We start from the raw sequence: 7,313 nt of genomic DNA, 5'->3' as shown, positions 1-7,313 counted from the left end.
AACTCTAAGAAAGAGTGGAGACCTTCAGGTTTTCAGGGGATCACAACATGTGCAACAGACACGTGGTGAGCTGAGAAGCTGGTGTGAAAATATAGCAAGCAGGGAAGCTTGGTTTGTAAAAGTGTTTTGTTCATTTGAAAAATAGTTGTCAAAAAAAGTGTTTTGTTTTAAATAATTCCTGTTTGCTCATTTTGGTTGTGATCCTCTGAAGTGATATGCAAGTATGGTTAAATTTAATTTTTTCTCCAGCTACTTGGGTACTTTCCACATCAGTTACTGTCATCTGCAGTGTGTATGCTAGTTTGCCAAGATGGTTCAAGGTGACCAGTCCTCTGAGAGCATGATTTTTAACAAGTGTTTATAGGAGCAAGTGTCTTCTAATTAGCTCATCTTTGAACATAAGCAGGCCACCTAAATATGCTACCTGCCTGAACTACTGAATACTCTTAGGAAGGGGTGGTTAGTTGCTGATGCTGACAGGTCTGGAACACACATCCTGCTGGAGGGATGCTCAGTCTGTTCCTCTGGGTGCTTTCCTGTTGGCTAGTGGTAGCCCACTAGCCAAACACTAGTGGTATTTGATACAGCTGAGGTTGGGTTGGGGGGAGTTTTTCCAAATGCACTGGAATTCACCTTTTTTGTCATCTGCAGGAAAAGAAATGAAGAAGCTGAAATTGTTTGCACAGTTTTGTATCCTTATGCAGCAGCTTGAATGCTCCAAGGGCTATTGTGCCTATTAGTTGTCTAAAGAATACATCTGGCTTTAAATTATTATTTATGGTCTAAAGGTACATGGCTTACCTTTGATAGTTAAGGACACAGAGTTACACCTTTGTTTCCTACTGCCTTGTCTCTGGCAAAATCTCTTCATTTTCATGCTGCTTTATTATTTAGAGCTTTTTTTTTGAGCTTTTTCCTTTTATCAGATGTATCAAATCAGGTTTAAAAAAAAAATTCTTTGTCACGGTTTCAGCTACAAGATTTTCTCTTTGCCTCTGTTGCTTAGCAGAACGGCATCTTCCAGCACATTGCCTTACACAGCAGCAGCCTGGACCAGACTTGACATGGCTGCAAAAAATGCACGTTCCTCTTGTAGCTGGCTGGGGATTTGTAGGATTTTGCTATTTCTATCAATACAGCAATCAAAGAGGTAGATTTGACTTTCAGGTTTCCATGTAAGGCATATGTTGTCTTAGGCTTTGCAAAATTAAATGCAGGGGTCTGTTACTTTTTCAGTGAGTATTGCTGTGATCACTTACAGTTCTCTTATCCTCACAAATCAGCTATTTTTCACATTTTCTGGGTTTGTTATTTTCCTATTTCATGAAAGGAACTAGTTAAGGACTATACTTTGTCAAGCATGACCTAAATGCAGTGGGCCAAACTTAAATAGTGTTTAATGTTCATGCTGGATGGAGTAATTTTTTTTTTCCTTTAAGTGGCCTAATTAAAGAATGCAGAGGAGATTTTAGAGTTTTCCTTGATTATTTTTTTTAAGTTTAAATCAGATAACCACTCCCAAAATTCACATTTTGAAAAAGTTATTTTTTCCCCTTCTGTATATAGCTCATAAACAATCACAGAACATAATGGGAAAGTGTGTTAAGTACAAAAGTTTTGTCAGACTGAGATTTTGACTGCCTTTAGGTTTTTTTTTCCTAAAAGAGAATCTGTAAGTAAAGCATTGCTTTGAAGTTTAAATAAAAGAAATTAGTTAGGGTAAAAGCATGAAAATGAGAGTTTCACTCTGAGTAGTGTTTTTGTGGTGTTAGAGTGTCATAAAATATCACTAGTAGTGCCAATGTGACTATAAACTAATATACTCCAGGCCAGAAGTATTTGTGATTTTAAAATATCTTAGTTTAGACACACATAGCTAAAAGCCAAAGACTGTATCAAAGTTTTGGCTACCTTTTTTTAGCAAAGGTTAGAGGATCCCAAGCTTGTTCAGACTGGGTTGCAGAAAGATCATGCTGCAAGAGAATGCATTTGGATTGTCTTATGTTGAACCCCCCAGTTCTATATGCAATGTACATTGTATTTATAATTTTATGGACCCATACACATGTGCATGGAAAAATGCATAGATCTGTTTACAACAATAAGACTGAAAATGCTTATCCAATGTCCTCTAGTGTCCCAAGGAATTAAACACCATTAATTTAGATGAAAAATACCATTTTTTTTCTCATTTTTCTCATATTATTTCAGTGCCTAGGCTTGTATTTATTTGCAATGCTTTTTAAAATTTTTGTAAAACATCTATAAATCCATCCAACTTCCAGTTCTGCCATTTATAGTTCTCTTTCTGTGAGCTATACTAAAATGTATTTTCTCTCCTCCCTAGTATGTGGTGTCTGGTTCTCTCCTCTAAAATGAGGATTTTACACTCACCAAAAACTAGGATGAATACTGAGAAGGTTGAATTTTTTTTTCTTCTATGGAGTTTGTTAAATTGAGAAACTTACTCTTCACTTGTTTTCTCAAGAAAAGACAGCTCTTTCACAACCCCATTACTGATTCGTTACAGAAATCAAGATGAGCAGAAACTGGCAGCCTCTCCCCTACATGTGAGATGTCTACACCAGAATCCTCGTGGCTGTTCCTAGACCCTGGTCCACAAAAGCATTGCTAGCGTGGGATTTTCAAACTCTGATTGATTGTGTATATTCATAATGTTGCAACTCAGAGATGCTAGAAAAGAAGTAAGCTGTAAGTGGCGTGTTATTCAACATTGTGTTTTATGATCCAGGAGCTGCCACCTTTAATACTCTCTTATTGATTTTGATTCTAGTCTTCCTCTGTTCACATTGAGCTAGTTTTCTCTATGAATCAGGGTAATTACAAAGTCTCGTTGTCCTAAAGTAAGCACGTCTCTCTAGAGATTTCTTTCACTGCAGAACAGTGACAGCTATTATGTCGTACAGTTGCCACTTAATACCAAGTGACATTTCAGAGAAACAGTAATTAAGCCCCTGATAATTACATGTTACCCTTACGGCTGTGCTAGCAGGTCATGGTGCAGCAATGGATGACGGTGGAGTTAAGTGTGGTGCAGACTCCTGCTGTGACAAGTGACTTGCTCCTCTTTGTTGCAGTTTCTAGGGCAGCTCAGGTCACATGATACTCTTGTGGCCATTGGGCAAATTAATGAGGTAGCTGTTTTCTAATTAGGCATGTTGCTGTGACCAAACCATTTGGCAGGTAGCTTTTCCAGAGACCAAGGACTGTGTGGCCCTGTTAGCTGACGAGGTTCAGGGGCAGGAGGACACCCTGGGGGCTGATGCAGAAACAGGTCAGCACATCTGTGGCAGAGATGCTTTTGCCTGCTGAGCTATACCAGCTTCTCTTTGGGGCTGGAGAGCTTGAATCTCCAGCATTTCTATAGTCTTTAACTTCAGTGAAAGGAAAAGGGATGAATAACCAAGTGTATGCTGTAATATTTGCCACTGTTTATGTTTTGGAAACTTTAGTGGTCCAATAAAGTATTTTACCTACTTATTTAGATCAGTGTTTCCTACTTGTTGCAGTGCTGATGTCTGCAAGAAAAATAATCATCGCATTTTGTGGCGTTATGCATCGTCCAGTTTTATTGGAGTGAAGGCAGCACTTAAAAGTTTTCTGACTTGGATGAGGCAGTAGTATATCTTCTGCGAAGGAACCAAAATGATCAAATACACAGTATGTACAAATTTAGAACAGGCATCTCTGCAGCTGACATGACATATGCTCTGTGGTTCCTTAACTGTAAGCTGCTGCTTCTGCTGTGTCTTGCCAGTCTTCCTTGCTCAAGCCACAACCTCTGGGGAAACAGCCAAAATGGAAAACTAAGAAAATTGGTTATCTAAATGAGGAAGAGAGAAGTTATCTAGTATGTAAGATTAGTTGTGGCAGATCAGATGCGAAGTATAAAAGACGTTGGTTTTGTGTAGAAGTGTTTAGTTTGCCATGTCTCTCACCAAGACCCCAGCTGTTTGCACAGCCGATCAGCCATTGTGGAGGGGGTAGAAGTAGTTATCGTGAGCAGGCACGAGCTGTCTAGAAGTAGATCTTCCTACTGCCCAGCACATGAGAACTGCTGGAACTGGAATACCCTGTGTTAAAGTACCTAGATATTCTGGCTCACCCACACAGCTATGTATCTTCACGGATAATTCCAAACTACCATCCTTTCTGATGCACCAAATTATTCTGGCAATTAACTGTGGGACTGAAAATAATAAACTTCCCTTTATCCCTTAACAAAATGGGCAGCACTTCCATATGCCCAGAAGAGGAAAAGCTCACTGAGGATGGTTTAGAAGCTTGAAACAACTAAATTGCAAACTATACAAAAAGAAGACATAGATAATACAGTTCTTAGTGATGTATGTTGTTGCGATTGCTATCTTAGGCTTATAATATACAGAGTAGTATGCCTTAATTATTTCGCTTCCCCATAGCCTAGACTAGGATCAGAGTTACATTGCCCGTTTGGAATGGTGAGGGGGGAAAAAAAAGAAAAGAGGAGGGATAAGGTAGAAGACTAGGGCCTTCCTTTACGGTAATAAAAATAGATAGTAGGCTGAGCCATCTTCAGAAAGCGAATGTTTTGTGTTACCATGCTGAATTCTAGCTTCAGCTTCCCTGAAAAATGTTTCCACGTACAAAGAAACTGTCCTCACCTTGAAGCAGCCATGGTGAGTGTTAGCTGCTTGTTATTTAAAGCACAGCATGCCTTAGCCCCAAGATTCCAGTGCTGTTGCTCACGGAATTAAAATCTGATCCAACCACAGATTCAGTGCAGGAGGTGTCTAGCTTAGTTAAGTGTGGATATTTTTTCCCCTTAGCTTCAGATAACATGTTCAGGACATGATGATTCTCAGGGTATTAAACTCTCTGCGAAGAAGCACAATTTCAGTGTATTTTATACTGGTTCTGCCATGGTGGGACCTCATTTTTCAGATGGACCAATAGAAATGTTGCTATAAAAACAGGGTCAACAGGAAGGATCTAGGTTGGCTGTACTTTTCCTATAGACAAAGGTATCCCCATGCTATCTAAAAATACTGTGAACATTGTATTGGTCTTACAGCATTGTCTGACTGACATCAGTAGGGTTTTTAAAATTAGTATATTTTAAATACAGTAATACTGTATTTTTGATAATAGAGGAAGAAGGGAATGCACCAGTGGCGATGACTGGCATGAGTAAGGTCTTACAAGGAGATGTGTGTTGCTTTGCAGTGTGCAGCACACAGCCACGTGTAGGACCTGCTATGGTTGTAAGCATGGGCAAGTACACTGCCTTAGTTTCTTGTAGTTTTTTTCTAAAAAAAAGTCTGGTGATTAGAGACAGTCTTTCTGCTTGGAGAGCTAGACTTGACCTCGCATCTTCTCGATGGGCGCATGTGGACACCTCGATAAATTGGCAAGGCAGAAGTTTTGGCAGAGCCAGAGTCTTCCTCTGAGCAAGAGCCCTGTGAGCCAGAGAGCTGCGGGGTGACAGCCAGCGTGGCGTTGTACATGAGGTCTCTTCAGCTCCTCTTTTACATGCTGGTTGCATGTAATTACCCATTGAACATCTTTCATTGAACACTTTATTTCATTTGTCTTCACTGAACCTTTCCAGGACTTGTCTCCTTGGAAATAAGTTTTTAAACAGGCTGAAGGTGAGGGTGACTTTCACTGAGCAGCTTGACAGCCTGGGTCTGCTGCTTGTTCAATGTAGTGTGGAGACACTGAGCATAAGAGACAAATGCATGAACTCACCAGCTTATTTTTAGGTTAAGAATAAGAGTGTATTTTTGGGAGGGCTGCTGACTCTAGGGGAGCCGGAATTAACATTTGCTTTTAGATAAGGTCTAATATTGACTAAAAATAGAAGTAAATTTATTTATTGTAATAGACATCTGGATCCCGGTGGTTTTCAGAAAGCCCTTTGTGGCAGCAGTAATGGCACACTATAGTTAGGGAATCACAAAAATGTGGGGGACAAGTGGAGGTAAAAATAACTTCAATTTGTGGCCTTTTAACAAGGTGACAATTAGACTTTGCTTATATCTCACATCACTGCTGCTGTCACCTAATAGTGAGCGTAGTTTGTATAGCGTATCGCACTGGGATGCCAGGACTAATTTACAATGCATTAGGGAAGGCAAGACAGTTAAACATCTCACCTGCCTGGTCCCAGTTTTGTTGGTGATGTTGCTGAGGACAGACATATGGTTTGCTTTCACCTGGGACATGCAGATGTCTGAGCACTCACAAGGAGGGTTGAGAACTATCACATACTCTTAATTTTTTCCAGAGGTTCTCTTAATTTTTCCAGAGGTTCCAGGCAGTAGTTTCATCAATCCTCCCAGTCAAAGGCAAGGGGCTTGAAAGAGCTGACACAATCAAGAAAATCAGTGAATTGGCTACAGGAGTGGTGCTACAGCCAGGGTTTTGGCTACTTGGACCACGAGTCTTGCTTTGAGAAATCTGGACGCCTGGGCCCCACAGGGTGCATCTTTCAGAGAAAGAGGAAAACATATTTGGACAAAGACTAGCCAATCTAGTTAGGATGGCTTTCAACTAGATTTTTCAGGGGAGAGGATTCGTATCCATCCTGCTTTGAGGCCAGTACTGGAAATAGAAGCCCTGGCTCCAGGGATGGATGGCAGGCCAGCGAGAGAGCACATGCAGGGCAAGATAGTGGATTCCAGCCAGTGAGCATTCCAGCCGGTAAGTCGGTTTCAACAGGGGCCCCACTTCAATGCCTCTCTGCAAATGCATGGAGCACGGGGAACAAACAAGAAGAGTTAGAGATGTGTGCGTGTCTACAAGGTTATCATGTTACAGGCATCATGGAGACGTGGTGGGATGGCTCCTATGACTGGAGCATAGGAATAGATGGGTACAGGCTCTTTGGGAAAGACAAGCAGGGGAGAAGAGGGGAGGGGGTCGCCCTCTACATCACTGACCAGCTGGAATCCATGGAGCTTGGGCTGGGAATGGATGAGGAGCTGGATGAGAGCTTATGGGTTAGAGTTAGAGAAGAGGCAGGGGAAGGTGATATCATAATGGGGATCTGCTACAGGCCACCTGACCAAGATGACTGAGCAGACGTGGCCTTCTGCAGACAGATAGGAGCAGTTTTGCGTTCACAAGCCGTGGTCCTCATGGGGTACTTCAATCACCTGGGTATCTGTAGGAAGGACAGCACAGCAGGGTGCCAGCAATCCAGGAGATTCCTGGAAAGCATTGATGACAATTTCCTTCTCCAGGTAGTAGAGGCACCAAAGAGAAGGGGTGTCATGGTGGACTGTCTTGGGTTACAATATGTAACCAAA

Source organism: Apaloderma vittatum, unplaced genomic scaffold, assembly GCF_000703405.1.
Source record: "Apaloderma vittatum isolate BGI_N311 unplaced genomic scaffold, ASM70340v1 scaffold22975, whole genome shotgun sequence".
NCBI classification, from domain to species: domain Eukaryota; kingdom Metazoa; phylum Chordata; class Aves; order Trogoniformes; family Trogonidae; genus Apaloderma; species Apaloderma vittatum.
This window is presented reverse-complemented; position numbering follows the sequence as displayed.